This window comes from Meriones unguiculatus, chromosome 4 (assembly GCF_030254825.1).
Source record: "Meriones unguiculatus strain TT.TT164.6M chromosome 4, Bangor_MerUng_6.1, whole genome shotgun sequence".
In the NCBI taxonomy this organism is placed as follows: Eukaryota; Metazoa; Chordata; class Mammalia; order Rodentia; family Muridae; genus Meriones; species Meriones unguiculatus.
In genome coordinates, this window is record NC_083352.1 from 62991353 (window position 1) to 63008749 (window position 17397).

The 17397-nt window shown below is 51.5% G+C and overlaps 1 long non-coding RNA gene across 1 annotated transcript; it reads right to left on the minus strand.

Moving 5' to 3' along the window:
• Positions 1-9796: 9796 nt before the first annotated feature.
• Positions 9797-17097, minus strand: LOC132653644 (uncharacterized). Its single transcript, XR_009591411.1, has 4 exons — positions 16589-17097; positions 16156-16214; positions 15421-15535; positions 9797-12602 (listed from the first exon to the last, which is right to left on the minus strand). It is a non-coding gene; the product is annotated as an uncharacterized LOC132653644 (long non-coding RNA).
• Between the last annotated feature and the right edge of the window lie 300 nt (positions 17098-17397).

Consider the following 17397-nt stretch of genomic DNA (forward strand, 5'->3'; position numbering starts at 1 on the left):
AAGGCCTCAGATTTGAATGAAAAGACCCACTTCCACCCTGCCATTGTGCAGGCACCCTGCTTCCCACCACACACCTGAGAGGTGTACAAAAGAAGGAAAAGAAGACACAGGCCTGAAAGGAGGACCCAGAGCCTGCCAGGAGAAGGGGTCAACTGCCAAGGCCCTGTGGTGAAAAGAACTGTGCTTGTTCGGCTGTCCTACTGCTGTGATAACCTGAGAAAGCTTTTAAAAAGGATTTTAAAAATATGCTTGTGTCTTTGTTGGGGTAGAGGGAGGGGAGGTAGCAGTGCCCAAGGAGGCCAGAAGAGAGCGTCAGAGCCCATGGAGCTGTGAGTACCATGTGGTCCTCTGATAAAGTAGAGACTGAAGAAGTTTGCTCTTGAATTGTCTTGAACACTTGTTCCCTCGTGGATGGTTTCAGAAGGGTCTGGAGATGCCAGTGGGGGCATCTCCAGAATGGGACCACACTGGGCCTCTGGGGATAGAAGTGGAGGAATAGCTTTGTGTTCTTTTGGGGGTGACATAGGGACACAACACACACTTGAGAATAAGAAACCCAACCTGAGACAGACTTTTTCAAGCGGCGGGGAGGAGGATGCCCAAAGCGGCTGAGCATTAAGGAGGGGCCATTTCCCCTAGAGTTGAGTTACAAGTGGCTTTGGGTGCTCTGGTCCTCTGCAAGAGCAGCAAATATCCCGAACTCTGGACTTTTCTGGCCCTCAGCCTGTACTTTGTGTAAGTAAGATTCAGCAGACTCGGGTGGTGATGGTGCACGCCCTTCGTCCCAGCACTCAGGAGGCAGAGGCAGGTGGATCTCTGAAGTCCAGGCCAGCCTGGGTTATACAGAGAAACCTTGTTTTGGGAAAAAAGGTTCAGAGATGTGGAATTTTAAGCTGGGAATAGGCTGCACATGCATCATTCCAGCACTCTAAAGGTGGAGGAAGGAGGCATCTGTGTCCTCTGTGTCTGTCTGCTTTGACTTGGGTTTGTGTGCTGAGAATAGAAGCTGGTTTTTTTGCAGTGGCAGTGTGTTGGGCAAATGTGCCACCATCAGGCCACACCCCAGTCCCTCACCAGTATTGAACTGTCGCTACTGCTGAGCCATGCTCCTCAGTATTACTTTGGTGGCTGGGTACAGGGTCAGGCCTCAGCACAGAGTGATGGCCACTGATGCTGGGTAGCTTGCCTGAGTTCCGCGCCATGTGAACAACCTCATGACCTGTGGTCATCCATCATCAGGCCTACTGTCCATGGCAACCTGCCTACAAGAGGGAAGCCAGATGGTGGGCCTGGACAGTGGCTCTGTGTTTGGGTCTGAACAGGCCCCAAGGAGTCCTGCTGCCTTTTCTCACATACCAGAGGAGAGTGTTCACATAGTCTTAGCCATAAACATCTTCAGGCAAAAATTGACCTTATGAGCTCTATGCTCTTCAGATTGCCCCCAAGTATCCAAATGGAAGTAGATTGTTCGTTTTGAAAATTATTTGACTCTATACATTCCACTGAGTTTACAGTCAGGGGACTTTCTAACTTGGCAAGCTTCTATTCATCCTTCAAAACCCTTCACTCACTCATCCTCCTTCATGCCTTCACACAAATGCTTTCTTTGCCTGTCCTCTCTATGCCAGAACAGAGTGATCTCTTGGCACCATGTGTCTCTGTGTTGTACATTTGTGCGTGCGCGTGCGTGTGTGTGTGTGTGTGTGTGTGCACATTTGTGTGAAGGTTAGAGGACAATTTGGGTGAGTTCTCTCCTACACGTGGTTCCCAGGGATCAAACTCAAGTTTTCAGGCTTGGCAGCAAGTACCTATACTTGCTGAGCCCTCTCGCCAGCCCTTGATCATCTTTGGACAGTTGTTTTTCCAGCTCTGGGCTCTGCCTGATAGACAGTGGGACCTCAGTGAAATGTCTAGCCTTTAATCCCAGTACTTAGGAAGCAGAGGCCGGCAGATCTGTGAGTTAGGTTTCCAGGACTATGTAATGAGACCTTGTTCCCCCAAAAAAGAAGTTTGTGGGCTGGAGAGAGAGCTCAGTAAAGTGTCATAGAAGCATCGGAGTCTGAATTCAAATGCCAGAACCCCTTAAAAAGCCAGAGCTGGCATTACCTCTACCGCCAGTGCTTGGGAGGAAGAGAGACCCCTGGGGATCACTTTCCAGCTGGTCTAGCCTAATCTAGTTCAGAGAGGCCCCGATCAGAGAAAGAGATGTTGGCTCAAAATGAAGCTGGGTGGCTCCTGAGGAAAACCTGAGGGTGTTCTCTGGGCTCCGTGAGCACAGACACAGCTGCACAGAGAGCAGCAAAAGCTTCCCAAGTCCGGGATTCCACACCTGATATCTCAACCTCAGGGCATTGTCCCAAAGGAGAGCCGCCCCCGTCGGCAATCTCCCGCCCTTCCCAAATCCTGGCAGCCTCTGCAATGCCTCCCATCCCTGGACCATGCTGTTCTGGGTGGGGTCACACACCGTGGGGCCATTTGTGCTCGGCTGCTGTGACTGACATGTTTTTCCATTCATCCATCCACATTGTAGCTTTTGTTGGAACTTCCATCTTGGGTAACATTCTGCTTTATGAATGGACCACAGTTTGTATCCATCTTGACAGATATCAAGACATCTCACACCTTTTGATGTCTGTGTACTATGCTGCCGTGAAGTTGGGCATATGTGTGATTGTGTGGCTGAAGACTTTATTTCCCTTACACACATACCTAGCCAAGCAGTCACTAAGGTATGTAGAATGAAGATCAAAGCATCTGCGACACACCTGTGAGGGAGCCTGCATCCCCCTCTGAGTACACAAGGCACAAGGGTCCCCTAGGTAGGCAGGCACACAAAGACTCTAGGAACAAACTTCTCGGTTAATGCTCCCTCAAAGTTCCCTTTACATTATGTAGGTCTGTTTTTCAGTGTCATGCAGCCCAGGCTGGCTTCACACCCGGTGGGGAGCTGAGGGTGACTGTGAATTCCTGATCCTCCTGTTTCCACCAAGTGCTGGAATACAAACATCCAACATGCTTCGATCCCTTTTACGGCTTAGAGCAGGGTGCAGTGCCTGTAGGGAACTTGCAGGTCCTCCTAGGCTTTTAGCCCTTAGATCGCCTAGAGCAGTGGTTCTCCCCTTCCTATGCTGTGAGCCTTTAACACAGTTCCTCATGCTGTGGGGACCGCAGCCATTAAATTACCTCCGTGCTACTACATGCAACTTCTCTCTATTACGAACTGTAATGTAAATACCTGTGGCTTCCAGTACTCTTTTGGAGGTCACAACACAGGTTGAGAACCACTAGCCTAGAACACCCAAGAGCTGAGTTACAGTTGCTATACAGACTCCTGAGAACACTCACTGCAGCTGTGACCTCGGGGGAGTCCATGAGTTCTTCTGACCTGTGACTCTCTCTGGCCACTCTCCCCAGGGGGTGGGAAGGCTTAAAGGCCACAGACACTTCTTTCTGGAACATTCGGACAGGCAGGTTCTCTGCTGGCTGTGATTGACATGCCATGAGCCCAGCACTTTATAGTGAGATTTCTGTCTCAGAAATCAAGGTGGGGGAAAGAGGGAGGAATTTCGTTGAGGCAAGGCGCTGTGGCACACCTGAGACATGACCACCTCAGCTTCATCAAGAACCATCAATGAATGAGTGAACAAGTGAACAGGTAATTGAGTAAGTGGCTGAGGGAATGGACAGTGGCTGCAAGGGTAAACCAGTGGGTGAATGTTGAATGAATGAGTAGATGAATAAAGGAATGAGCGAGTGAAGATACATGAGTAAGTGAATGGATGTGTGAATTAGAAAGTGAGTGAATTTGTGAGTGAAGAAATGAGTGAGTGAATGAACATCTTAGCATTTCATTGCTGTGAAGAGACACCATGACCACAGCAACTCTTTTTTTTTTTTAATTATTTTATTTTACATATATGAGTGCTCTACCGGAAGGTCACTTGCATGCCAGAAGAGGGCATCAGATGCCAGTATAGATGGTGGCTGGGAACTGACCTCAGAACCACTGGGAGTGGACAGTGCTCTTAACCACTGAGCCATCTCTCCCGCCCAACCGCAGCAACTCTTAAAAAGAAAAACATTTAATTGGGGCTGGCTTACAGGCTCAAAAGTTTAGTCTATTATCATGGTGGGAAGCATGGCAGCATGCAGGCAGACGTGGTGCTGGAGAAGGAGCTGAGGGTTCTACATGCCTGATCCTGCAGGCGTGAAAGACTGAACCACTAGGCCTAGCATGAGCTTCTGAAACCTTAAAGCTGAACCAATGACACACTTTCTCCAACAAGGCCGCACCTCCTAGTAGCACCAGTCCCTTTTGGCCTATGGGAGCCATTTTTATTCAAACCATCACAGTAAACAAATGGACTAGATCAGTGCGGGAGTGGTGGCTGAGTGAGTCTCTCAGGGTTTCCACTGCTGCAATGAAACACCACTTCCAAAAAGCAAGTTGGAAAGGAAAGGGGTTATTCGGCTTTCGCAGATCGTAGTCCATCGCCAGAAGTCAGGATAGGGCCTCGAGCAGGAGCTGGCTCACATGTCATGGAGGGGTACTGTTTACTAGCTTGCTCTCCGTGGGTGCTCAGCCTACTTTTTTTGTTTAATTTTATTTTATGTACATTGGAGTGAAGGTGTCAGATCCCTTGGAACTGAGTTACAGACAGTTGTAAGCTGCCATGTGGGTACTGGGAATTGAACCCCGGTCCTTTGGAAGAGCAGTCAGTGCTCTTAACCACAGATCCATCTCTCCAGCCCCCTCAGCCTGCTTTCTTATTGAACCCAGGACCACCAGCCCAGTGATGGTACCACCCACAGTGGGCTGGGCCCTCCTCCATTGATCACTAATTAAGAAAATGCCTTACAGCTGGATCTCATGGAGGCCTTTTCCCACCTGACGCCCTTCCTCTCTGATGACTCTAGCTTGAGTCAGGTTGACACACAACCAGCCAATACAATTGGCCCCTTGTCAAGCTGACACAAAACACTACATCACTATTAAGCCATAACCTCTTTTTAAAAAAGATTTACTTACTTATTTACTTACTTATTTATTATGTATACAACATTTATTTGCATGGACACCTGCAGGACAGAAGAGGGCGCCAGATCTCATTACAGATGGTTGGTAGCCACCATGTGATTGCTGGGAATTGAACTCAGGACCTTTGGAAGAGCAGACAGTGCTCTTAACCTCTGAGCCATCTCTCCAGCCCACCTTTCTTTTCTTATTCCCCCTCAAGATCTATAACTTAAAGACTCACAGTCTTTACAAATTCAAACACATTAAAATTTCAGTTTCTTTAAAATAGCCAACCTTTTAAAAACCAAAGTCTTTTAAAACTAAAAATCTCTTAACTGTGGGCTCCAGTAAAATATTTTCTTACTTCAAGAGGGAAAAATGGGGGCATAGTTGTAATCAAAGCAAAGCAAAATAAAAATCCAACCATCCAATGCCTAGGCCCCACTCAAGATTTTCTGGACTCCTCCAGAAGGCTTAGGTCACTGCTCCAGCTCTGCCCTCTGCAGCACACACAGCTTGTCTTCTAGACTTCTGGTTCCACTCCACTGCTGCTCTCCTTGGTGTTCATCCCACGGTACTGCTATCTCCAAAAAGCTGCCGTCTTCTGCTGTAACTGGGCTGCAGTTTCACCACTAGCTGCTCATAGGCTCTTTTCATGTGCCAAGCCTCAACTTCTCTCCATGACCCCTTCAGTCCTGGGCCTTCAGCTGTCAATGAGGCTGTGCCTTACCAATGGCCTCTCCTGGCCTCTCAGTGCTGGGCGTCAGCCGCTCCATGACCCCTTCATGCCTTCAAAGCCAGTGCCACCGGGGTGACTCTTCCATATCGCTGAATACGGCTGCCAGCACCAAGCCTCTCAGCTGCCTCTGAAACACAGCCTCTTTGTGCTCTCAGAAATCTCTTCCCAGAAGGTTTCATCTCACTGGTGCTTCTGTCTTCCTAATACCACTAATTTCTTTTTTTTTTTTTTTTTTTTTTTTTTTTTTTGAGACAGGGTTTCTCTGTGTAGCCTTGGTTGTCCTGGACTCACTTTGTAGACCAGGTCAGCCTCGAACCCACAGCAATCCACCTGCCTCTGCTTCCCAAGTGCTGGGATAAAAGGCCTATGCCACCATGCCCAGCTTTAATACCACTAATTTCTTAGCTCCAGCTGACCAGCATCAATTGTCCCAGTAATGCAAACGTTTGGCTTTAATAGTTCTGGTATCTTGTTAACCACAGCTGGTTCTTCAGCCCCAGCTAACCAGAACCACTTAATCTTCAACTAGCAAACACTCCCAATAGAGTCTTTAAACTTCCCTCTGAAATTTCATAAGCCAGGACTCCATCTTCTGCACTGTTCTCAACATTCTTACCTTCCAAGCTCCCACTGAGGCCTCAACACTCAAAGATTCTCCTAGTCTAAAGTTCCAAAGTCCTTCCACAATTCTCCCCAGGTCTGTCATAGGAGTACCCCACTCCTGGTACCAGCTAGTCTTAGGGTTTCTATTGTTGTATCAAAACACTTTGGCGAAAAAACAAGTTGGAGAGGAAAAGGTTTTAGTTTGGTTTGGTTTTTTGTTTGTTTTTATTTTTATTTTTTCGAGACAGGGTTTCTCTGTGTGGCTCTGGCTGCCCTGGATCTCACTTTGAAGACCAGGCTGGCCTCAAACTCAGAGATCCATCTGCCTCTGCTTCCTGAGTGCTGGGATTAAAGGTATGTGCCACCATGTCTGGCTAAGGAAAGTATATATTTGGCTTACACTTCCACACAAAACCAACCAATACAGCGAGTGATGGGTGAATGAGTGATGTGCACACTCCCCATTCTAGAAAACTCCAGGTCCTTTGAGAACCCACAGCTCCTGAGCTCTGCCTTTCTGGAATCAGCACCAAACACAGCCCAGGAATGTGGATGTAGAGGCTCTAGGGGCTAATTACACTGGGTGCTGAAGGGCGAACAGGAATCCATTGGATGTGGAGAGCAGAAGCTGAAGCCAGTCAGGGTAGCACAGATCCATCCCCTCAAGACCAGACACACTCCAAGCCAAGTCCAGTCCCAGAGGCAGAGTCACACTCAAGAATGGCGTTCAGAATGGAGCTTGTAGTGTCAGCTGAGGGCTCCTGCTTCAGGGGTGAGAGGCAACATTCGTCTTCACCCAGGTTTTCTGGGCAGAGTCCACTGCTTTCCTTCAGTTTTCCAGAGTGAGTGGAGCCTGAGTAGGTGTTCCCAGCACAAGGTCTTGGAGGTTGGTTGTGCATGGTTGTATGGGCCTGCCACCCCGCACTAGGAAGCTGAAGGCTCAGTAGGGAGTTCAAGGTTATTCTTAGTGTCCTACTGCTGTGAAGAGGCACCTTGCTAAGGCAGCTCCTAAAGGAAAGCATGTAACTGGGGGCTTGCTCACTGTGTCAGAGGTTTAGTCTATTAGGACAGGAGCATGGTGGCGTGGCATGGCACTGGAGCAGTAGCAAGAAACTATATCCTTATCCATAGGCAGCGACAGACAGGCAGACAGACAAAGACAGACTCTGGGCTTCGCATGGGCTTTTGAAACCTCAAAGCCCATCTCTAGCGACACACCTGCTCCAACAAGGCCAGACCTCCTGATCCTTCTAATTCTTTCAAATACTCTATGAGCCTCTTTGGTCCATTTTTAGTCAAACCACCATACTTGGTTGCCTTAGTGAGTTGGATGAAATCCTGCATGAAAAAAAAGGTAAAGGATAGTATTCTAGCACTCCAGCCGTGTCAGGGATGGTGCCTGGCTGGACACCGTCCTTTCTGGGACTGGCTGCACCTCCACACCCAGCCTTTTTTCAGTGTTTGATGTGAAATACAAACAGAGAAGCAGAGTTGCTGGGGTGCAGTTGGCAGAATGCCTCCCTAGCATCCTAGGGCCTGGGTTCCAGCTCCCCCTGGAAGAAAGCTCCTCCCCCTCTTCTGTGTCTTCCCTGTGACCTGGGGACCATTTCTCAAGGACCAATGACTCAGTGAGTCTGAGTGTGTGCACAGGGGAAAATAGGGGCCCAAACCAGGGTCTCTGGGTCCCAGGTGGAACCCAGTTGATTCAGAACACAGTTCTTGCCCCTCTTAAGTAAGCCAAAAGCAGTCAGGATGTGCTAATACAAAAGTGCAACTGTCACCTCAAAGGGGATAAGAAGTATTTTGTTCTGGAGCCAAATGTGTGACCACGGCTCAGGAACACAGATTCAGGTTACCCCAAACTCCATGCTCCAACGTGGTAACCGTATCCAAGTATTTATAGAAACAGGACAAAGACAATCATTAATCAAGACACTGTCAGATGCAGGTGAATCAGGGGTGGGGCACGGCAGAGGGGGAAGCCTCAGCTACAGGCCTGAGCCTCCTAACTGTCGCAGCCTTTGATGGGTGGGACTTGGTGGTCTGCAAACTTAATTCATGCTGAAGGGTTCACCTGAGACTTAACAAAGATGTTAGGCTGGACCCAGTGGTGGCCAAGGAATGAATGGCTCCTCAGGGGCTAACCATAGCCAAGGTAAACTGCAATTGGGCGCTGGGGCTGAAAGTTCCCATCAGTTCATCAGTCTTGCAGCAGGCTCTCTGTAAGGTGCAGCCTTTTCCCAGAACCTTCCTTCACAGATTCCAGCCCGCTGTTCTCCAGGCTCAACCCATGTCACCATGACTCTGCAGGTCCCCACCCATCCTGGACCATATCCTCAAGGCCTGCTGAGGGAGCTTTGCTTAGTCAGCGATACTGAGCAAGGCTGGGAGGAAGTGGGTGTGGCCGCCAGCCCTCCTCCTGCCAGCTCTGAGCCAGCCTTCCAGAGACAAGGCCACGCTGGCGCTGTGGACACAGGACACAAGCACCTGGCCCAGCTGGAATGTTCTTGAGAGAGGAGTCATCTGGACTGTGGAGTGCAGCCAAGTTCCGGGCCTCACTCTAACTAGTCCCATCCCCCAAATCTCCCAGATCAGTGTTGAGAAAATCTTGTTCTCCCTAAACTCCTCCCTCAGCCTCTAGAACATTATTCCGCTTGACCATCTTTCCATGCCTGCCCTGAATCGAGCCATCTCTTTTCCCAGAAACTGCTGGAGCTCATTCTTAGCCTCCCTGACAGCATCAACTCCCAGTACTTCCTGTGGCAGCTGTGAGAACATTTCAGAACTGTCAAACCCGTCTGTGTTAGTCACTGCTCTGTTGCTGTGAGGAGACACACTTATAAAAGAGAGCATTTGACGTGAGGCTTACGGTCCAGGGTTAGTCACCCCATGACCGTCCTGTCGGGGAGCAAGGCACGGCGCTGGAGCAGTGGCTGAGAGCTTACATCCAGTTTTCTTACTGGTAAGTTGGAGGCAAGGGTTGCGGAGACCGGACCTGGACTGGGCTTTGGAAACTGTAAACCTCACCACAGTAACTCACCTCCTCCAACACCATCTAATCCTTCCCAAACAGTTCCACCAACTGGAGAGCAAGCATTCAAATACATGAGCCTGGGGGCCATTCTCATTCAAACCACCATAGCCTCCAAACCCTCCTGTGGCTTCCAGAAGAGAGGCAGCAGCCTCCTCGCCTCAGACAGGAGACCAGTGAGCACAGGAAGCAGCTTCCCGCCTCAGGGCCTTCACACACGCTGTGCCCTCCACCTGGGGCATGCGTGGTTCCTGTGTGCCTGGCTTTTCTTCTGCCAGCTCTCAGCTCAAATGTCACCCCCGCGTCCATGCCCTTCCCAGGCACACTAGTTCTCCACGTAAGTTTTTCCTGTTTGAATTCCTTCTCTGACAGGAAACCTCTCCCAACTTTACATGTGTGTGCACATATGTGTAGGTATGTGCCGAGGTCAGAGGTTGACATCAGGTGTCTTCATTAACTGATCACTTTCCACTTTGTTTTTGTTTCATGTTTTCTCTTTATTCGCGCTGATGTTTACCTGCATGTCTTTCTGTGCCACATATGCATGCAGTACCCGAAGCAGCCAGCAGAGGGCGTCAGATGCCCTGGGACTGGAGTCACGGTGTTTGGAGGCTGCCGTGTGGGTGCTGGGAACTGAACTCAGGTTTTCTCTAAGAGCTTTGAGCGCTCCTAACGACTGAGCCATCTCTCCAGCCCTGAACTCCTAAATTCTGGGTCTTCTGCATACAAGAGGGAGGCTGAGCCCTAACACCTTCTACACCTCTCTCAGCTCAAGTCCTGTCGGCAGGCCCACACCTATTCCTAGCCTCAGTTTCCCCAACTTAAGAGGCTGAGGTAGAAGCGCCACCCTATGGCAGGTTTCTGGGCTCGTTCTTAGTTTTTAGTATTTGTTCTGGGTTGGGATGGCAGAGGCTCAGCGAGTGTACGACTCCTCTAAGCCACACATCAGGTCAGTACGCATTCACTCCCTTATTGAGACAGGGTCTCACTGTGTAGCCCTGGATGGCCTGGAGTTCCCTCTACCTTAAACTAGTGCAGGCCCACCCTCCTCTGTCTCCAAGGGCTGGGATCAAAGGTCCCAGTTATTTAATTTTATTTAGAGACAAGGTTTCATGTCCTCTAGGCTGACCTCAAATTTGTTAAGTACCTAAGGCTGGCCCTTGAACTCCTAGTCCTTCTGCCCCATTCTCCTGGGTGCTGGGATGGTAGGTGTACACCACTGCACCTAGAACCTGCTTCTAAAACACCCCTATGTCTCTACCTGTCACCAGACCCCGGCTGGGGGAACAAGCCCTACCAATCCCTGACAAGTCTAGACAAAGATTCAAACCCAGAGCCGGGCGCAGTGGTGCTTGCCTGTGATCCCAGTGAAAGAATCAGACTAACTTTGGAACCTATGTTTCTTTTAATTGCCTTATAACTTATATTTGCAAGTTTTAGGCCCATGTTAATGAAAGCCTCTCAGTGCTTCTCCAGAGAACCGAGGAATGTAAAAGTTCCTGACATTAGCCATCTGTGAGGGCAGAGATAAGGAAGAGAACAAGCAGAGATCTCTACTAAATGGAAAAAAATCACTGGCTGGCGCTGGTGAGATGGGCTTTGTTTAGAAACTGGGCCAAATGACCCCAATCGTTCTCCTGCATAGTTCCTGACCTTTGATCCAAAGCCTGTAACCCCCATTCCTCAGAATAGACACGGGATAAATTAGTTACTCTCCCATCTTTAACTGTGGCTATATCTCATGTGGCAAGAAATTCCAAACTGACTTGGAGATCAGATATTTACGGCAGGACTGACTGGACCTAAGGGTGCCCAGAACCAACCAATTATTTTAAAAGTTAAACACTTCATCCAACCCTAAATCGCCAAGAAGGCAACGCCAGGAGATTCCCGCCTTGTGTCTTTTAAAAACCCAAGGTCTTTGTCTCCTGGGGCCACTCCTAGCTGACCAGCAGAGGTGACCCCACTGCAATGGTCAAGAAGAGTCTCTTGCGTTTTTGCATTGATGGATGATTAGTTTCCTGAGTTCTCTTCATACCTTCTTATATTTAGGCTTTTGCTGGGCCTAACACCAGCACTAGGGAGGAAGAGGCAGGAGGATCTCTGTGAGTTCAAAACCAGCCTGGTCTACAGAGTGAGTCGGGGACAGCCAGGGCTACACAGAGAAACCCTGTCTCAAAAGCCCCTCCCCCCCAAAAAAAAAGAAAACATCAAACCCAGGTCCTTGGCGATGTGTGTGTCTCCTTGTGCAAACAGTGGGTACCTAATATAGGGCTCAGTAACACCCTTGCTGCAGGCCAGGGCCTGACACCTTGGGCTGGGGTGTCCCTTCTTCTCCCGGAAACAGGTGTTCTTCCTGCTACTGTGGCTGGGACTCAGTGATAAGACCTAAGGGCCCCTTGGAAAGAGGAAGGCAGGGGCAGGAAGAGGGCTCCAGGGATGGGCTTCCTGCCGCGTGGGAGGAAAGTGAGCTCAGCTCATCCTTGAGGAACAGAGGATCACACACAGACACACACATGCAAGCACACCCTCCAGTCCTCTGCCACAGGCCTGGGTGTGCTGGGCCCTGTCATTCCATGCAGGGGTGGTGGAGACAGGGGATCCATTCACAGCCTGGCTGCCTATTGAGTTCAAGGCCAGCCCGGGCTTCGCAGTGAGTGTGTGAGAGCCTGTCCGCAAACAGGCTATGCAGCTCCTGAGCATGGAAGGGCACATGGGAGTCCTCCTGCTCAGGTGCCTTCAGTGGCTTCTCCAGGGCCTTCGGATCCTCGTCACTCTGTTCCAGACACTGTGCCCTCACCTCCCGTGCTAGAGCACTTCCCATCTCAGGACACACACACACACACACACACACACACACACACACACACACACTGTCTCCCCCTCTCTCTGCCTCACACACAGACACACATGCCCGAGCACACACTCACACAGACACACATGTATGAACTCACACGCTTTCCCTCTCTCTCACATACTCACAGACACACACACTTTCTCACACTCTCTCTCTCACACACAGACCCTCCTCTTCCCCCACCTCCTTCTTCCTTCTCCTCCTCTCCCCTTTTCTTTTCCCTCCCTCCTCCTTCCTCCCTCTGCCTTAGGAGGCTGCTTCAGCCTGAGATAGGGGATCACAAACACCAGCCATGGATGGCGGGACAGTGTGTGGGTTGTGTAGCTGGCCGACAGTGAAAGTTTGAGTTCTCCACCTGTGTGATGGAAGGAAAGAAGAAACTGGTCAGCCCAGGGTCGTCTGCACACCCCAGCCTCAAGTTAAAGAAAAACTTCCGAACCACAACAAAGCTCAGGAGGGTGGCAGAGGGGACACTTCAAGGGGCGGGCCTAGGGGACCTTCTAGTCCTGCTTGGTCACCTCTCATAGGCCCCAGGAACCTTTGAAACTTCTGGAGCCGGAGAAATAGAACAGGGGTGTGTGTGTGGGGAGGCGTAGGGCCCCTTGGTGGGGCTGGTCTGGGGAGGGCCCCGGCTCAGGGCCACCAGCCCAGCTGGGGGCAGCAGGAGCTGGGGCTGGCCTCCCTGTGCAGACTGCAGCAGGAGGCTTCAGGCTGAGTCACAGGCTGCTGGGGAACATTCGGCGCCCAGAGGCCTCGCGTGGGCTGTCACGCAGCGGGAACGCGGCCCCCGGAGCCCCTCCAAGCCGCCTTCCCCACTCTGCTGTTTCCACAGCTGCTCCGCAGAAGGATTGTGGGAGGTGGGAGCAGACGAGGGAGCCGAGGCCAGGCCAGCAGTCCCGGGCTTCCAGCAAGGTGCAGCCTCTGTGTGTCTGGGGGACTGCCCAGAATGGGGAAACTGAGGCTCTAGGAAAGGCAGAGTTGGCATGCAGAGTTGAAACCCTGCCGCGCTTGCAGCGTTCAGCTGGTCACATCCGCCTCCCTCTCTGGCTCCAAAGTCTCCCATGGCTCCTGGTACCCTCAAAATACACAAACACCTCCCCTTGGCCTCTCAAGGCTCTGCTCAGCTCCTGCACCTTCACATCAGGACTCACAGCCACCTCATGGATCTCTGGCTTATTTGCATCTGACCACATTGGTCTTCCAGTAAAACCAGTCTGTCTCTACCTCAGGACCTTTGTGCTTGCTATGTGTCCCTCTGCTCCATAAAGTGACAATTTTAGAAATCATGATGGTCAGGCAGAAAGCCACGTGGGAGTCAAGTTTCGACCCCATGCCCATCTGACACACTCCCCTTTCTAAAGTGCTCTTCCAGGCAATGCCGTGGTTTGGGTTTGGTTTGTTATCTGTCTGTCTGTCTGTCTACCTACCTACCTTTAATGCAGGGTCTCTCTATGGAGCTCAGGCTCTCTCTGTGTAGCTAAGGCTGGCCCTGAGCTCACAGCAATCCCCCTTAGCCTCCTGAGAACTAAGAGGTGTGAACAAAACCATGTTTGAAGCTTTCTTTTAGGTCCACTGCTTGATGAAGCTGGCTGACCCCCAGGCCGAGTGTCCCCTGCCTAGGTGCCAGAGACCCTTGCCACCATCCCCTCCCTGCTCACATAGCTCTCCAGAGTCCCTCCTAATGTGGCCACAATTCCTCCGGCCCACTTTCTGCCCTTCACAGGCATGGATGTCGGAGCCTACAAGGACGAATTAGCCAAAAATAATCCTGTGACCTACTCCTGAAAATGGGCCGGCCCCACCCGGCCACCTGGCTCCCAGGAGGCAATTAGCGCACATGGTAAATGAGGGTAATTAGATCTGTGGGAATGGAGTGCGGCCCAGCACCCAGCATGCCTCCTCCTGCTGCTGCACAGCAGGCAGCCCCTACACCCTGGCCTCTTCCTGTGTGAGCTGGAGAGCTGGATCCTCTCACTGAATCAAACTTTTCTTGGGCGAGAAGTCCAAGTTTGCAGAATCACTAACACAGCACTTCCCGCCCCTGTGCTATTGGGACACACTCAGACTGGGGAGTCACAAACTGCACAGAGACCTGGCACAAAAGAGAAAGGACTCCTTGGAAGTGAGGGCGTTGGGGGTAGGTTTCTGAGGGATAAATAGGAATTTTGAAGGAGGAGAAGATCTGAAATCTGTCCCACTGGGTATGGCTAGCCGTGTGGGGGAGCAGGCTGGAGAGAAGAGCAGGCTGGAGAGAAGAGCAGGCTGGAGAGAAGAGCAGGCTGGAGAGAAGAGCAGGCTGGAGAGCCGCACCGCAACCACACTGCACCCATTTATTTCCTTACTTATAGACAGGAGCTCACTGTGTAGCTCTGACTGTTCTGGAGCTCACTCTGTAGATCAGGCTGGCCTTGAACTCACAGAGAACCCCCTACCTCTGCCTCTCAAGTGCTGGGTGTGTCACCACTGCCTAGCTAAGGAATTATTTTTATTTAAAAATTGAATTATGGCTGCATAGTGGTGCCACACCTTTAATCCCCATCACTTGGGAGGCAGAGCTCAAGGCCAGCCTGGTCAACATAGCCAGAGCCCAAGGTCAGGAAACTTGTTTTCTGGAAAGGGATTTGTGGCAGGTTGGCTTGCTCTAGCTGCTGGGACAAAGCCTCATAGGAGAGGAACAGTGAGCGAGCCACACGGACAGGAGTTAGGGGGAGAGGGAGTGAACCCCCAGACAAAGACAGTCGTGCTCTGATGCAGCAGAGACCCTGATTGGAAGCCAGTGCTCACACAGCCTCTGCTGCTCAGTGTGGGTGGCGGTTCCCAATCACTGACATTGATCTGGCTCCTCCTGAGCACAGGAGGCTCATTCAGTCAAGTAAAGACATCCTGGAAAGACTGTCCTTGAGGCCCAGGGGAGAGAAGGACTCTGGACGCTGCCTGGGTCCCCCAGCCCCTCGCCTTGGCCTAGTCCACTGCCACATGGAGGAAGCCACAGCCACCCTTGGCTTGCTCCGGGCTAGCCCTGTTCTAGCCCTAGCTGAACCACCAAAGCCAGGATAAGGTGAGGAACCCTTTTTTGTTGTTTGTTTATTTGTTTTGTTTTTGAGACAGGGTCTCTTTGCCGGCCTGGAACTTGCCCAGTAGCCCAGACTGTCCTTGAACACACAGAGACTCACCTGCTTCTAGTATTTGTTTTTGAGCAGTATCTCACGTAGCCCAGGCTGGCCTTGAACTCACTTTGTTGCTGAGGATGACCTTGAACTCTATCAGTCTATCTCCACCTCCCAAGTCCTGGGAAGACAGGCACCTATCAGCCTTGTTTCAGGAGAACTCTCAACTCTCACCCTTTCTCGTGTCCACACACAGCACAAAGCCTGCCTGAGCCTTCAGTTACTCCCCACCCCCACTGCCCAATAACGGTACCTTGGCTCTGCAGCCAGCCCAGTGCCTGACAGACCAGAACACTTCCATGAGCTCAGATATGTGTGTGTGTGTGTGTTGCTAATAAGGAGAAAGTCCCTGTGAGCACAGCAGATGGTATTTTCTTTGTTCCTAGTGTTCACACATCCTGTGGCTCCAGGCCTGAAAGGCTAAGCCAAACGCTTTGCTTTACATCTGCCTCTCAAGATTTGGAGCAGTTGGAGAGGACCTTGCTTTCCCCAGCTGTGGATAAGTGTTCTGTCAAGGAGGTTAGGGGTTCAGGGGCTCCTACATCTGCTGTGACTCAGAAATCAGCAGAAATATGTCCACATATAATAACTTTATCCAGAGCGTCAACAGGAGGAAGGCCAGGGAGGCCCAGGGGACTCAGGCAGCCCTGGTTTGGGCTGTCAGAGGCAGGGCACAGCACCGCACAGCCTGGATGGACAAGGAGAGGACACTACTGGGAGGATGGAGGGAGAGGCACTCACCTCCTGGACAGAGACTGTCTCCACGAAAGGTAGCCACCTGCTCAGACACCCAGCTCCAACTAGAGAAAGCAGAGAGGCAAGGGGGCTTGAGCCTAGAAAAACTGTCGGACAGGAAATTCAATGCTGAGAGCCCAGGAGGCTCACAGGCTTCTAGGTGCCAAGCTGCACATTTGTCCCCAGAACACTGAAGCCCTTGTAGAACCTTCTAGAAAAGGACAGTAAAGGGATTTTCGAGGGGTACCCCCACGGGACTGGGGAACACAGGCAGATAGGGAATCCCCTAAAGAATCCTTGGCTGGCTGCTGTGGGCAGACAGACTCCCAGGGCCCAGTGGCAGGGGCATGCAACAAAACCCCCAACGCCTGGATCTTGAGGCCCTGTAACAATTAAGAACCTAGTTAGCCCCAGCATTTTTTGAAAATCAGGGTCTCACCTTCTAGCCCTGCGTGGCTTAGTACTCATTATATAGACCAGGCTGGTCTAGAATTCACAGGCATCTGCCTGCTTGTTCCTCCCAAGCGGGAATTAAAGGTGTGCGCCGCCTGGCCCAAAAGATCTGGTGCCCAGATGGAGCCTAGGGCTCTGCTCGGCGAGGGTGTCGCTCACTGAGGTGCTGCCCACCCCCACCCGTTTGGGGAGCTGGGCTCAAGCTGTCCTCACGCCTCAGCTGCACGAGGGTCCGGGAACTTTCTCTTTCCGAAGAAGCCACCTGAAGGCTCAGAGCCACCCTTGGCAGGAGGCAGGAAGGCGCAGGGTCATTGTCCATCCATTTCCTGTGTCTCTCGCTATCTCTGGGTCACTGGATCATACAGGACGTCCGCTTCTGTCCCCACACCCTGGGCGTCTACCACCCACCACCAGCAGCTTCTTCAGTCTGCTCAGCCTTCAACCCTTCAGCCCAGGGCTCTCCCCAGCGACCACCCCGGACAGCCCCTCCGGAGCCTCCCCACCTCTCCCACCCCCCGCCGCCTTCACCCCTTAGCTACCTTCTGCTTCTCCCCCTGCCCCTAATACCTCTGCTCCCAACCCCTGACTTCATGGCTCCTCCCCCTTCATCAAAGGCTCCGCCCTTCCATCTTCCTTCTGTTCCTCCCACTGGGTCCCTACTCCAGGAGTCCCTCCTTTTGACCTCCTGGTGCCCTCCCCTTCCTCTGCCCCTTCACCTCATCCCATTTCCCATCTCCCACCCCACCCCCCGCCCCCCATCTGCTCCATTTCCCAGCCGTTCTTAACCCCTCCCCC